This window comes from Pleurodeles waltl, chromosome 11, assembly GCF_031143425.1.
Source record: "Pleurodeles waltl isolate 20211129_DDA chromosome 11, aPleWal1.hap1.20221129, whole genome shotgun sequence".
NCBI lineage: Eukaryota > Metazoa > Chordata > Amphibia > Caudata > Salamandridae > Pleurodeles > Pleurodeles waltl.
The window spans coordinates 50,748,989-50,766,003 of NC_090450.1; the positions used below are offsets into that span (position 1 = coordinate 50,748,989).

General features: G+C 40.3%; 1 protein-coding gene across 7 annotated transcripts in view; it reads right to left on the reverse strand.

Moving 5' to 3' along the window:
• The window catches only part of TNIK (TRAF2 and NCK interacting kinase), a 623,603-nt gene that overhangs the window by 288,663 nt on the left and 317,925 nt on the right, over positions 1-17,015 (reverse strand). The window lies entirely within an intron of this gene.

The window sequence follows — 17,015 nt, forward strand, 5'->3', positions numbered from 1 at the left end:
TTTTATTAATTATAAAGCATTAGAGATCTGTCTCTACTGTTTTTTCACGTTCGATGACTGCATGATGTAACATGTAAATGAAGTCGTGTGTCTGATAATTAACATACAGTGTATGAGAACACAACATTTCATGTCTAAATGGGATTCTTTTGGTGTGAAAACAACTTGAGTAATAACTCCAATGCTATTCTGTAGGTATTTGAGTGCTGTATATCAGATTGGATATAATGGTGCTTCTTATGTGGGCATCCTTCATATTTGCTATTTGTAGAATGGATGCTGTTTGGATGATCAGTAGGCAAAGGGTCCAGCACTAACATACAGGTCTAGTTATTGCTAGATTACTTTTAATTCCTACTGTGGAACATGATTCAATCTTAGGCTGTGACAAAGCGTCGACTCCCAAAGGTTCATGATTCAGGCTTTAGTCAAGTGAACAGGATGGACCTATATTTGATTCATCCACAGAAGGGCGATATGTAAATGATGGACTGTATAACCATTACACACATGTCAAAGGCAAATAAAAGTTATGATCTGAGAAATGAAAAAAGTTGTATGTAATATGTTATATCTCAGATGCTAATACTGCTCCTACTATATTGCCTGCATATAATGGGTTTAGATGGTTATGAATTTGAAAATAAGAAACACTTTAGCAGTTTTAAGTTCAGTTTCATGTCCAATAATAACTAATTATAAAATTGTAGACTAACTTAAAGGTACATATTAAGGGCCCGAACACCAATATGGTGGTGGGGCGGACCGCCATTGCAGACAGTGTGCATTCAGACTCTGCTGACAGGGGGGCCTCTGCAATGCCCACGACATGGGCATGGCAATGCAGGGCCCCCTTGGGGCCATGTCTATACCTTTCTGTCAGCCTTTTCATGGTGGTGTCCCTGCCATGAAAAAGCTAGCAGAATGGCAAGTTGTGATCAGAATGGCGGTGCCGACATTGGCACTGCCATACTTGACCATGGTTTTCCTACGGCCAGTGCATCAGGATCTAAGATCCTGGCAGTGGTGGCGTTCTAGTGGCAGTCTGACCGCCAGCATCATAGTCTGGTGGTCTGACCACCAATGATGTGGTGGTCGGATCGCCACTGCGGGTATGGCGGTCCTCGGATCGCCAAATTTGTGATCACGCTCTAAGATTAAACCGCAACAAACGAATACGCAAAAGGGCAAAAAAGAGACAATTGAAACAGAAGATTTTTTTTTGGGTGCATGTGGATCATTTAACCTGTTTGGCCTTAAATGTCTTGACTATAAAACAAAAGTACCAAATAACAAAGTGAGATGTCTTAGCGGAGCACAAATTCCATGACCATTTACTTTGCAGTTGAAAAGTGTCTAAGAGAAACACTGAACTAAAAATGTGCATAAGAGGGTCCCAGTATCCTTGGTTGATTCAAAATCTTTCTCTGTGATGATGGTGCAGGTTTCTGAATATTTCAAGTTGTGTTCGTTTTCATCTGGACACACTCCATTTAATCCAATGTATTCCTTTTTAGTGGTGGGGGACTGACCAAAGGGATTCATCCTTATTTAATCAAAACAGGGATTCTTATTTATCTCCTTTCTAGAATTAATTTACACTCTTTCTGGCAAATGTAATAGTCCAAATATACTATCTGACGTGTAAGAAAGTCCACTTGTAGTTTAAGACATAATCCAGCCTCTTCCAAGTTAAAGCTCTACAGAGGGAGTGAAGGATTTAAACAGTTCACAATGTTGCAGGTGCCTGCTTAGCGGGCTATAGGTCTAAATATTACTTCGCACTGACCCGTAGGGCTTAAAAGTGAAAAAAAAAATGGTTCAACAACTAAGGCAGATTAAATTATTATCAAAGACTTATACAAGACTGTCTGTTTTATAATATTTCTGTCTGATTTCACTGGAAACCAATCTATTAAAAAAAGACTCATTTATTCCTACAAAATTAAAAAATTAATTCAAGCTGAAAATTGATGTAACCAAAGTCATGAGAAAAACCTCATTGAAAATATTTTCTTCTAACAATCCAACACGAGGACCAAAAATTGAGGAACAATATATAGAGTTTCTCCCGAGATTATTTTCTACCCAAAGATAGTTAACTCTAAATTTGATGTTATAAAAATATTGATATTTATTTAATGATATTAGCATATTACCTCATAAAAAACAATGTCAGCATAAAAATATGAAACAGGAGTTAAAAGTTAAAAATAAAATTCCAAAGACCTGTATTACATTTCTCCAGCAAGCCTATTTTGGTGGGTCACTTGTAAATATCAATACTAATGGCTATCACAAAGAGGCCATTTGCCAAATAAGTGAAGTAAATGTGTATATGATATTACAAAATTATCTGTTACTAGACTTTACCAATATACTTGAATGGATATTGACCATCATCAAGAAAACAAACCACTTCTGACAATGTGGTTATGTCATTTTTTGTTTAGTGACTTACACTCCTAAGGACTATAATAATCTTCCTGGAAGACTATAACTACAGGCATACATTCATATCATAATTTAACAGCTATACCAAATATAAATAATTTTTTAAACAAAATTTACATATTGTGGTTCAAATGGACATGCCAAATGTAAACACTATAATTCCTCTTGCGGGAGGAATAAATAGATCCTACTAAGGCAAACCAGGTACGGTCAACAAAGTATTTCTACTAGAATGGTTACACTTCCCACTTTACAATAACTATTTTATATCTGAAAATGCATAAAACCTACAGTTTGCTGAAATGGCCAAAGGAATGAATGAGACAACTTGATAGTGAAATCTAGAAGTACATTGCCTGAACGAACAAGCAAAGTTATCATGAGGAAAATATATCACAAATGTGTATCATAAACCAACAGATAACAACTCATTTATGTTCATTGGCAGATTTCAGCCCCAGAGTTTAATTCAGGGTGTATCATACAGTCAGCGTACCAGAATACAAAGCATAATGTCAGAAGTCTCTACATCCCAGAAACAGTTTCAGTTGACTAATTTAGAGCTCTTCTCTATACAGGGAGTGCAGAATTATTAGGCAAGTTGTATTTTTGAGGATTAATTTTATTATTGAACAACAACCATGTTCTCAATGAACCCAAAAAACTCATTAATATCAAAGCTGAATATTTTTGGAAGTAGTTTTTAGTTTGTTTTTAGTTTTATCTATGTTAGGGGGATATCTGTGTGTGCAGGTGACTATTACTGTGCATAATTATTAGGCAACTTAACAACAAAAAAATATATACCCATTTCAATTATTTATTATTACCAGTGAAACCAATATAACATCTCAACATTCACAAATATACATTTCTGACATTCAAAAACAAAACAAAAACAAATCAGTGACCAATATAGCCACCTTTCTTTGCAAGGACACTCAAAAGCCTGCCATCCATGGATTCTGTCAGTGTTTTGATCTGTTCACCATCAACATTGCGTGCAGCAGCAACCACAGCCTCCCAGACACTGTTCAGAGAGGTGTACTGTTTTCCCTCCTTGTAAATCTCACATTTGATGATGGACCACAGGTTCTCAATGGGGTTCAGATCAGGTGAACAAGGAGGCCATGTCATTAGATTTCCTTCTTTTATACCCTTTCTTGCCAGCCACGCTGTGGAGTACTTGGACGCGTGTGATGGAGCATTGTCCTGCATGAGAATCATGTTTTTCTTGAAGGATGCAGACTTCTTCCTGTACCACTGCTTTAAGAAGGTGTCTTCCAGGAACTGGCAGTAGGACTGGGAGTTGAGCTTGACTCCATCCTCAACCCGAAAAGGCCCCACAAGCTCATCTTTGATGATACCAGCCCAAACCAGTACTCCACCTCCACCTTGCTGGCATCTGAGTCGGACTGGAGCTCTCTGCCCTTTACCAATCCAGCCACGGGCCCATCAAGACTCACTCTCATTTCATCAGTCCATAAAACCTTAGAAAAATCAGTCTTGAGATATTTCTTGGCCCAGTCTTGACGTTTCAGCTTGTGTGTCTTGTTCAGTGGTGGTCGTCTTTCAGCCTTTCTTACCTTGGCCATGTCTCTGAGTATTGCACACCTTGTGCTTTTGGGCACTCCAGTGATGTTGCAGCTCTGAAATATGGCCAAACTGGTGGCAAGTGGCATCGTGGCAGCTGCACGCTTGACTTTTCTCAGTTCATGGGCAGTTATTTTGCGCCTTGGTTTTTCCACACGCTTCTTGCGACCCTGTTGACTATTTTGAATGAAACACTTGATTGTTCGATGATCACGCTTCAGAAGCTTTGCAATTTTAAGAGTGCTGCATCCCTCTGCAAGATATCTCACTATTTTTGACTTTTCTGAGCCTGTCAAGTCCTTCTTTTGACCCATTTTGCCAAAGGAAAGGAAGTTGCCTAATAATTATGCACACCTGATATAGGGTGTTGATGTCATTAGACCACACCCCTTCTCATTACAGAGATGCACATCACCTAATATGCTTAATTGGTAGTAGGCTTTCGAGCCTATACAGCTTGGAGTAAGACAACATGCATAAAGAGGATGATGTGGTCAAAATACTCATTTGCCTAATAATTCTGCACTCCCTGTAACCTTGAAATACTATGAAAAAAACACAAAAGTAGGCTACAACACTGAAAAAATAAAACATACTGTTTATGAAAAGCAATTCTTAAGAATGTACACACTATGTTCACCTGTGTCCGGAGGAGCAAAACACAGTAAGCAAACATTGAGAGCTTCCTAATACAGATCCCATGCAGGAGGATATGATAAAAGAGGAATATATTTTTGTTAAAAAATATGAATTTAAGACAATTTCTAAAACATATTTAAACCATGGAAAGACAGATTATATTGACAGGGAATGTAAATGGTTGTCATGTTGAACAGAGTTTAAAGAATACAGATTAAATATTAGGAACAATGTATCAACCTCTCAAATTGCAAGACATTTTATAAAGGTTTTTTTAACAAGTATTTCAAATAAGAATTCAAATTATTGATCACTTTCTTCAAAGGCAACAATAAAAGGTTCGATCAAAGAAAATAATTTTCAATAGACAAGCAAAATAGATCATTTCTTAAAGGGATGAACTAACAGAGAGCTTAACTGGGTTTCCTCCGATTTTTTTTTTTTTTTAGCATCCCTGTAAATACTCCTAAAGGATGACTCTTAAACTGGAATGTTAATATATTCCTGGTAAGTATATTCTGGTAATGACTAGGAATAAATAACCTGAAACTGCAGATGGGACAATCGTGTCTCATAAATAACATAGCTAGTCATAATCATGTTGAGTTGCACATGTTCACAGACGATTTCAAAATCTTCCAAAGTACAACTAATAAAGGATGATTGAGGTGTCTTTAGCAGAGAGATTTACATCCAGAAGAAACACAATGTATGAATCAATAGGGATGAAACACACTTTCAATGAGGTCTATGTAGAGAAACATACAGAAAAAGGAGCAAACGTTCTGAAATGTTCACCAACATTGAGACAATGGTTCTATTTTACTGGAGCAGTAAACTTCTGCATGGAGTCCATCTCAATCAGATTGAGGCAAGTACCACTTGAAACTAGGAATAAAGACAGCATAGCCAATAGGTCTGAGTTTAATGTGCCAAAAACTGCAGTATCAGCACATTAGAGCAAGACACATTGGAACATGTCATGCCATGAGACAGCAGAGAGGACTATATATATATATATACATATATATATATATATATATATATATATACATATACATATAGATAGAGAGAGAGAGAGAGAGAGAGAGAGAGAGAGAGAGAGAGAGAGAGAGAGAAAGATACATTTTATTAGCTAGTAATAGTTCTACCTAACAGCTGCACTGTTAAAATCAAGACATAAAAGAAGGATTTTGCATGCCAAGAATTAGTAACTATTTGTTTCATGATGTTGTATGTTACAGATCATTGAAATGTGCGTTCAGCTATGTGAAGAACTGGCATTTTATAGTAACTGCTAAGCAAACAACAGCACATGATAAAAAAACCCATAAAATGTGAGTAGAAATCACCACTTGTTAGATATGGAGTCTCTGGTTGACAGTCAGTTTACACCCTGTCCAAGCAAGTACCCTCACTCTAGTCAGGGCAACGGATATACACACTGAGGATAATCCCTGCTCACCCCCTTGGTAGCTTGCCACAAGTAGTCAGGCTTATCTCAAAGGCAATGTGTAAAGTATTTGTACCAAAACCCACAGTAATACAGTGAAAGCAGTACAAAATGGACACCACACCGGTTTAGTAAAATAGCCAAACTATATATAAAACAAACACGACCAAAAGAAGAATCTTACTCCATAGAAAACAATGAAAATGTTGTTGTTACACAAAGTACCTGGTTTGCGTCAAAGATAAAGCTGCACCGGTGAGCGAGTGTTTAAAATGTCAGCGATGTGTCATTTTTCTCTCCCACAAAGGAGCGATGAATCGATTTCCAGACGGGGCACCTCAGGACTGCGCAGGTTCATGGTGATTTTTGATGCCCAGCGATGATGCGTGCAAAATCCGGGCACACAGTAATGGAAAACCGTGCTGCGTAGGGTTTGTGTCATTTTCAGCAGCCGCATGCGGGTGTTGGGTCTTTTCTCCAGGCTTGATGCAGGTGATGCATCAATTTCCCAGCCACAATGCAGGTGGTTCATCGATTTCAGCCATGAGTAGGGTGACGTGTCGTTTTTACAGCCACGTTGCTGGTGGTGATCAAAAACTATTGCCGCATGACTCCTGTGTGTGGATTTTCACCTTGGATCCACTTGCTTCACCTTTCAAGGGCCCAGGAACTGGATGGGGCACCACTTGGCACGGCAGTAGTCTCAGCAGAGAGTCCAGGTGCAGGCAGAAGAAGTCTTTGATGGCCCTGAGACTTCAAAACAAGGGGCAAGCTCAGTCCAAGCCCTTGGAGACACTTCACAAGCAGGTATATACCACAAGGTCCAGTCTTTGTCCTCTTTCAGGCAGAAGCTGCAACTGCAGGCCAACCCAGCAAAGCACAGTCACAGGCAAAGGGACAGTACTCCTCCTCCAGCTCTTGAGCTCTTCTCCTTAGCAGAGGTTCCTCTTGAGTCCAGAAGTAATCTGAAAATCTGGGGTTTTGGGTCCAATACTTATACCCCTTTCTGCCATTGAAGTAGGCAAGCTTCAAAGGAAAGTCTCTGTTGCCTACAAGTTCTTGCCTTGCCCCGGCCTCCCTCCAGACTCATAACGGAGAGCTGGAGACTGCATTGTATGAGGACAGGCACAGCCCTTTCAGGTACATGCGTCAGCTCCACCCTCCCCACTCTAGCACAGGAGACTCATCAGGATATGCATTCACAAACAGCCCTCTGTCAGTCTGACCCAGACGTGGTTTCCACAAGCACACGGAGGTACAGAATGATTAGGCAAGAACATGCACACTTTCTAAAAGTGGCATTTTCAAACTGACAATTAAAAAAAAAAAAAAACTTTACCAAACGTATTTTTAAATTGTAAGTTCATAGACACCATACTCCAGATCTCTATCTGCTCCCAAAGAGAAACTCAACTTAAGATATTTAAAGGCAGTCCCCATATTAACCTATGAGAGAGATAGGCCTTGCAACTGTGAAAACTGAATTTGGCAGTATTTCACTGTTGGGACATGTGAAACACATCAGTACATGCCCCACCATTAACAAACATTGCACCCTGCCCAGAGGGCTACTTAGAGCCTATCTTAGGGGTGCCTTACATGTACAAAAAGGGAAGGTTTGGGTCCGACAAGTGGGTACACTTGCCAGGTTGATTTGGAAATTCAAAACTGCATCCACAGACACTGCAGTGGCAGGTCTGAGCCATGTTTACAGGGCTACTCGTGTGGGTGGCACAATCAGTGCTGCAGGCTCACTAGTAGCATTTGACTTACAGGCCCTGGGAACCTATAGGGCACTTTACTAGGTACTTACTAGTAAATCAAATATGCCAATTATGGAAAAGCCAACTACACATGCAATTTACACAGGGAGCAATTGCACTTTAGCACTGTTCAGCAGTGGTAAAGGCCCAGACTACCAAAAACAGAAAAAAACAAAGTCCAGCACACAGTCAAAACATAGGAAGCAGAGGCAGAAAAGACAGGGGAGAGCACAACAAGGATGTCAGGTCTAACATCCCTTGAGATGTTTGCCGTTTGGGGTTACCAATATTTATCCCACATATTGGCATTGATAAGAGAGGTTATGTGGTTATAAAGATAACCCTATTGATGCAGTTAGGTGTTTTGCAATGGGTACTGGGTTAATATTTTTAACAAAGGACCTCACTCCTTTTGTTGCTTCATTTCTCAAAGACAATTCTCCTGAATATGATGCCTTACCCTCATCTTTCATCATAGCTCTCCCTGGCATTGATCACCTCTACTCACCACTATCAATGCCTCTTTCATTGAAAGCATCTTCCACAGGTTTTTAAGACAGACTAGATTGTCATACTCTTAAATAAACCAACACTAGACCCCATTCATCGGCAACATTATTAAAACAAAAAGCAGTCTGTTCATCTTCATGATCACATCAATGATAACCCTCTTCTGCACGACTACCAACCATGTATTCAGATCATGCGGCAGCATGGAAACAGCCATCAAACTCGTCATAGACATCGCCTTCTTGAACAAAGATGAAGGTGACCCACTGGCTCCTGATATTGCTGGACCACTCAGCTGCCCATGACACAGTCAACCTTCTATACAGCCTAGAGTCTCAGATGGGATTCACCCACAATATGCTCTCTGATTCTACTCCTACATTTTCAACCAAACCAGTTTGTCCACATGGGCACCACAACCTCTAGATGGAGTCATTTGATGCTCTACTCATGTTGCTAAAAAAAAACTTTAAAAAATGATGTCGCCCTAAATAACAGTATCAGCTGATGATGCACAACTCTGCTTTAAAGTCTCTTCTGCTTCAGACATTCACGGTCTCAAAAGCTGCTTGCACATCATCCAGACCTGGATATCCACCATCGATCTGAAGCTCACTCCAACAAAGACAGAATTCCTATTATTTGCCAAGCGCAATAAATAAGAAACAGGACAAACCTGACCCACTGATATGAACCTTGACTGCTTCGAACCACAACTTTCACTGAACGGAAACTAACTTTAATACACCGTGGACACTAAATGCAAGTTAAAGGGACACATTGCAAAAAAAAAAAATGTCTTAGTACTAGCTTTCTGCTACAGAAATTAAGACAATTTCTTCCAGAAAGTGGCTTAAGAACTGCTATTGAAGACCTGTACTCTCACATTCAGATGACAGTAAAGCTTGCTCCAGTGCCTCCCTAAATTCACACTGGTACCTCTTAAGGGCATCTGATGCAGCACATCTCATCCAAGGCCTGTAGAAATATAATCACATCACCTGTATCCTGGTGAAAATGCATTGGCTCTTCCTGCTTATCTGCACCATCATAAAAACCAGCTAATTTAGTTACAAAGCCATCATGACCAGCATCCCCATTCATCCTACAGACAAGCTCGCCATCTTTGGTAGTTTTCGACACACCTGCAGCCAGGACACCACAATACTGCAGACGGCAGACTGAGAAGCATAAAAAGAAAAAGAAAAAAAAGAACAAAGCAGGACTTTTCCATCTACCCACCCAGGACCAGGAATCATATCCCTGTATCCATAGAGACCACCCCAAAGCTGCTCCAATTTAGAAAGAGTTGCAGACTCACTTCTTACGTTACATCACAATGCATTAACAGTCCACAACTCAGCTACCTCTCACATCACTCATCTTTATGCTTACTATAGAAATACTAAATATACACAAACATCATTACGCAAACAAGCCCAACAAGTCTACTCATTTTACTTCCAATAATGTGACTACACAATGTAGAAATAATGCAATTGAATCTGACAGTCATTTTTGTACAATGCTTCTTTTTGTCCATCCTTGAAAATAAACAATTCAACAAGAATGAATAAGCCATGTCCAGGAGAAAGCAGATTATAAAGCTATCTGGCAGCACCTTTCCTTCTATCTCTGTGATGATTATCTTTATTACAACTGCTCCTACCTGATTTCAACATCAATTTTTGCAATAATATCAATAAAACATTCCCTTGCTATCAGATAACAGTTAATGTCTGTCTCAAGAGCTGTGTAGAAAAATAAGCCGCTACCAGAATGGCTGGGGGCTCCATGAATCATGCGTGGCCGAGGACATAGCTTCAGTGGGGAGTTTGGGGTGTTAAACCCTCCTACTAAATATATTCTCTGATTCATAGTTGTGTGCATGTTCTGTCAGGTGGGTATGGTGAGGTATCTGTTGGGATTCACCTGGGATTTTTGCATGCACACACTGAAAAAAACACACATGCCCTCTCTCTCACCTCTGTTTTGAAAATCCTAACAAAGGTTGATTATTTTACAAAATATTGTGTTTCTCTCAATTAGCGCCCATACCAATCCACATACCTCTCCCTTTCCACTGCCTCTTAAGCCCCTTTCATGCACCCTGCTTGTTGCATAATTTATGTTAACATTATATGCCAGTTTGATTGTCGGGACACATGAAGCTACCCTCACCAGTCTTACTGACCAAGCTATGCCCCTGTGTGTGCCCAATTCACAAAGGGATTTTCAGCCATAAACATACCTTTACTGATGGAGACGGGTGGATTTACGCATTCTAAGTATTTTCACAAGGATATGTAACAGTCACTCAAAAGCAACTTACACTATGACAATGTATAAGAACGTGGGAGTAACTGCCCGGCAAGGGGTGCGTAGAGGGCCAAGGGAGCATAGTGGCTGTTACAAGTTGTAGTTAAATTTGTGAAATCCAACAGGCATTTTTTTGTGAGCATTAACAAACTTCTCTCCAACACTTCTCCACCCTCGAAATCTGGGAAGGGAAACTCCAAAATGACCTAGGAGCATTGGCCTTTTTTTTTTCATCTCAGAGAAAAAAAGTGCACGATTGCACGATTGATTGGCCTTTCCCTAATGTGGAATTTTAAAATGCGTATAATTAATTATATTTTAAACAAAGTCCCAACAATCCCAGGTGTACAATCAGAAGATTGTGTGAATTCAAAAAAAGTGTACAAATATATATTTTTTTAATGCACAAGTGTATTTTGCAAGAGTAAAAAGAAGCAACAGAGTGCAGAATCTGGCTCACAATTCATAAAGTCAAAATATGCCTTTTTTTTCATACACCGACAGATGCCACTTTGCAAAGCATCTACTCACACACTTCTCAGCAACATTTCAAGCTGGGTACAACTAACAGATCGCTCCATCATATTTGAAGCACATCTCTGAACCTCATGCACCTGTACAGACCAAACTTCAACACATACATTTGCCGCCATGAATTTGAAAGAGGGGCAGGATTCAGATGGGATTGGGAGCACCCCGAGTCTTCATCAGGAGTAGGAAGCACTGTGTAATTTCTACTATACAATTGTAGATGTGCTGATTTGACTACAGTGTCAAAGGACCACAAGAGGTGGCCAATTAGACGTTCTTAGAGGAGCTTAAAAGGAGTGGGCATTGCAAAAGACCCTCTATGATGATAAATTTGTGGGTACTCGATTCTTTTCCCACACTTTTAGGACCTAGGCATAAGTGTTGCTTAAAGTGTGGAAAAAGGACTTATTAACCCTCAGTTACTGAAGATGGTGTGGGGGAAGAAAAATCACCACATGTAAGTGACTTCCTTGTCAAGAACGACATGCTCTTTGGCATATGTGATGCTGAGGATCCACGTGAGTTTGTTGAAGGTACCAGGACATTTACGAAAATGATAAAATTCCACACAATTTGGCATTTTCCTTTGAGAATCAGGAAAAACACCTACTTCTGGTTTACTTAGGACTAACCCTCCACATCAGAAATGTATCACATTTGGTAAATCGTGAAAAAATAAGTTTTCCCAACTTGCTTGGAAAGCATCCCTCATACTTTAATAGGAGTGGCAGCGCCATTTTGTTTCTAAACTTCAGGCATAAAATGTGGCCCAAAAGAGCCTGAAGCATAGGGGAAGCTTAGGAAAGCTCCTTTGCAATGCGATCATAACTGAAGGATGGGAACCAAAACGTACTACGTTTTTGCTGTAAACATAAAGAAGACAAACACATTGGTCGATTTACCCAGCATCCAAGAATGAGTGCCGGTTTTGAGGAGTAACCAAAACAGGCAGGATTTTCCACTTTCTCTTTAAATTGTTCAGTAGTTAAGAGGTGCCATTGCATATGATGTACATAAATATAAACATATCCTACAGAAACTAGTACTGCACAATACAATATACCAATTTTCTGTTACCACATCCCTTAGCCTTAGACACCAAAGTGTCCAAGCACTGGTAGGGGTATCTACCAATGACAGCAACCAATATACATTTCATTATTACATCTTTGGGTTACAACACACGCAAAATAGCCTAAAAAGAATGTTTCACATTTGAGTAGGTTCAACAACACAATAGACAACAAAGGTCACCAATGCTGCTCCAGGTGCAGTGAATCTGGGGCTCGAGGTGCTGGGGGTCCACTGCACCCAAATGTTGCTTGCGTTACGAACCCTCCCACCTTTATTCTACCACTGGTCAAGGCATTATAGGGAGATAAGCAACAGTGGAAATACATGCAGACAGATAGGAGATGTTAATAACTTAAAGTGCCATTAGTGTAGGGATCATGCCATTGTTTTCTGATCAAGGCAAGCTATGAGGATCCAGTTTTATTTGGAGACGGGGCATCCTTCTAATTGACCTACAGCTACATTTAAGTTATTTCATGATCCTTCATGAAATGTGGAATCACAAAAGGGTGTGCAAAAATAAAGGAACTAACACTGTTGCCACCACATGATGTCTTACCTTTCCTCCCAGGCACAATTCTGCAGCAAAAGCACATTAGTACTGCCTGGGTTCTCGCCTCAAAGGCAGATGACATGAGCACAGCTCGCAACTTGCTTCATGATGTCAGGCATCAAATGTGTGCCACGTCTCCCATGCCGTGTGGGTCTCAGTGCAATCCTGTTCAAGAAAAACTGATGCGACCCACGTTACAGTTGGAGGAATATACAAGACAAACTCAATAGTCAAATGGGAAAAATACAGAAAATGAACCTGTTCCAGCAGCAATTGCCAGGGAACAAGAGAGATGGCTTGCCTTTCTGTTTGGTGGTCACTAACCAGGAGTGAAGGCCACGGTTTCTATGTGCATTTTATCGTCTTATGGTGGGCATTCATGATGCAGTACATTATTAGCATATATGTATCGGTCACGATGCAAAGCTGATATGAGACAATGCACCATCCATCTATACCCTACTAGGTTGTTTTAGAACAGCGATTCTCATCATCCTTTTCACCACATTCAACCCACTTAATCCATTTAATTACAACCCTTCATGGAATGCTGCGACTGGTTTAGCTAAGAAAGCAGGCGATGATTACTCTTGCTTGCATGATAATTTCAGTGAGTGTGAAGCAGTGTCAGACAGCATCACGGAACAGCTGGTCTTCATTCTGTCTGTGTTGCATGAGATTAGATGCAGGGCTAACGCCTTATTGCCACATGCCATCAGGCCTTAATAGCTGTTAACTGCCTCATACGACACCTTCAGCTAGGGTCCCAGCTATTAATTGCTGGAAAGGCAACCCACTGTGATAAACTAATGATAATGCTCTGACCAGTGGTCTTTAACTTTATTTTGTTCCTAAATGGTTCTCATCTGCTTTATCAGTGAGATGTTTGAGTTCGACGGCACACCAAGGTCTGGACCAATTTCAGGATTAAGCTGTTTCATGGATAAAAAAAATAATGTAATGGTAGAATGGTTGAATTCATTTTAGCCAATGATAATGAGTTTTTGACCCACTTCACAACTCTGAACAAAGAGATAGGGAAAGGATTTATAGGACCACTCATGAACACTGCTGCAAACAAGAAAAGAAATGGAGCGAATCGAGAGGGCTAGGGAGTCGAACAATGAAAAGGGAGTGGGAAATGGAAACGCAACATAAAAATGAGTGAGAGGAACATAATCTGACAAGAGGAAAGGAAGACAAGACAAATGGAAGCCTGGGAAGAGAAGAATGAGATCCTAGGAGTGGGAGTGGATAATGGATTTGAAGAAAGGCACTAAATACGATAGATGCTGAAAGTAGGAAGACATTCATGAGATGGAGCAGGAGGATGATGGAGGAGGATGGGGATGGATCTCTTTTAGCACAAAATGTGGAAGGTATGCGTTTCGCTAATTCCTCGCTTGCAGACAGGATACTGGCAGAGAGATTGACCTTATGTGGACTGAGCAGAGAACGTTAGTGTTGCAAACAACTACATTTTAGTCTTATTTGTCTTAGTTGTACTGTCTAAACAACAATCGTGCCTGAATGACAAATGCCTGAACAACCTATATATATATATATATATATATATATATATATATATATATATATATATATATATATATATATATATATATATATATATATATATATATATATATATATATATATATATATTCTAAACAACTAATAAACCATAAAAACCTTACTGGAAATTAGTTGTTCAGGCAATTGATATTCAGGCTCAGTTGTTGTTTAGACAGTAGTTGTTCAGTACTTAGTTGTAGAGACTTTTTAGTTGTTTAGCAGTAGTGGTTTAGGCAAGTAGTGGTTTAGACCTAGTAGTTCAGAATGTTTCCCCAAGCATGCACAAAGGACACTTGCCTTTCAGGCATTGGTGTTAAATCCCTAATAGGCTTTAACCTCTTGCATCACCAAACCAGTACTGAGCCTTAACAATCAGTAGGATCAGTGTTTATCTCACAAGACTCTTAAACAATAATTGTACCCTTCTTAACCTCTGTTGATAACCCTTTCCAGAACCTGTTCCCTGTCAGAAACATTACAACCATGAGTCTCATCTGCTGTAAGTCCAAGAGAAGACTTTTTTTTTACTGGGTGTACTCGAAGGTGATGGGGCGCATTTATAAGGAATGAATCTGTTTCTTTTACTTCATGACTGATCAGTTTATCTCTGCTTTTGGCATCGTCCAAGAATTACCCTTATTGATATTGAATGTCACGTAAGTTAGTGTTCTATGTCCACTCTACGGTGGAGGATAATATAAAAATGTATACACTGAGAACGTTATTTCCCCAATCAAGGCTGGGAGCTAATTCAACGCACAAGTCTGTATATGAATTAGTTTGTGGTGGCCACTTTTTAATCCTCAGCATATTAAGTCACTTTTCATGATCTTTGATTCCTAATCAGTGTTCCATTCTGCTCATATCTCTAAAAGTATAGCCGTCTATTCTGTCTGGCAGCTTAAATTTAGAGAAACCACAGACAAGCACCCTTTTAAGCATCCCTGTATAATAGGAGTCCATCTGAGGAGCCTCGTCGACCAAGGAGGTGAAATCTAGAAGGAGCTACAGTTACAGTCACACTTTAATATTTTGTGTTTGAGGCTAAGACTTCAGGTTAGCAGCTTCTGAAGAACTGCCTACAAACAGGCATAGGTATGTTACCTAGTGGAAGTGACCACTAGGAAGTTTTAGTGAGGATTGCTTTTCAATAGGAAAGTGTTTTTTTGTGTTGATAATAGCTTTGGTATCGTTTGATGAATCTCCACGAGACTTTCCAAAAAGGTGCTACATTGTGACTGGTTTGTGCATGGAATGTTTTGGGGAAATCTGTCAAGCAGGGGCTAAAAAAGTGGAGTCCTAAAATTCAAAATTCCCATGCCTTTTCCATAGACGTCTTTAAGAAGAGCTACCGCAAAAACTGCTGAATGGAATTACACCACATTTGGGAAGAAGCTGTATCTTGGGGCCTGAATACAACCTTGGTGGAGGGGATTACTCCATCACAAATGTGACTAATATCCCACCCGTCATATTGCAAGTTCCATTATATCCTATGGAATTTGTAATATGGCAGATGGGATATCTGTCACATTTATGATGGAGTACCCCCTCTGCCAAGGTCGTAATCATGCCCTTGGTCTGCAGATTGTGCTTTTTTCTGATTTGGGGTAAATCTGTTCAGTAGATTTTAAGAAATGAAGGGTCAAATGTATTTGTATATTTCTATGGTTGGGTCTGCAAGAGGCTCAAGAGGCTCTTGTGGGAGCACCAATTTAAAAATGAAGTGTTCTAATTGGCCCCGGGAGCTTTATTTCCCTCGGGCCATCTTGTTTCCGTGGCAGTCGGACTAACACAGGGAGCAAACTTTTTGATGGGCTGCCAGCAACATGAGAAAAAATCATTACAGGACTCGGGGACTTGGGGCCAGATGTAGCAAAGGGTTTTACCCATTCTGTCCTTATGGGCAAATGTGTTCGTACATATGGCCCTTAGCTCTTTCTCCTGAAGTAAAAAAATAAAAATAGTATAAGTGGGCACAGTAGGGAAAACCTGACTCCTAATGGTCCCACTAGGGGGGAAACAGAGGGACCCCAGGGACATTAAAAAAAAAAAAAAAAAAAAAAATCAGCAAACAAATGCTGCGATCCTGCAGAACTACTGCAGGATTGAAAACAAATGGTGGGCGGGCTGCATTAATTAATTCTAAACCCCAGGGAGACCACTGCTGTGTCATTTTCAATAAGGGGGGCTGTGTGCCCCCCCTCGCCCAGCCATTAAAGGTCCCATGATGCCCCTAACAAGTATATGAGGGGTGCCCAGGGTAGAAATGTGGGTCCCAGGGGATTGGGTCCCCAGGGAGGAGGGACCATGTGGTTTCTGCTCCTTTAAGTAGGTAATCCTGGAGATGGGGTCCCCAGGGCCTATAAAGGCTCGGGGAGAGGGCCATGCAGCCCCCTCCTTTTTATTGAAAAAATGGTCCTGAGTGAGGGTGTCCCTAGAACCGAACAAGCCTTGGTGAGGGGGGCCACAAAGCCCCTCCTCACGCCTAATTTTAGTAATGCCCCTGGTTAGACACCAGAGCACCCACCTTTTAGGAATGTGAGCCCAGGGG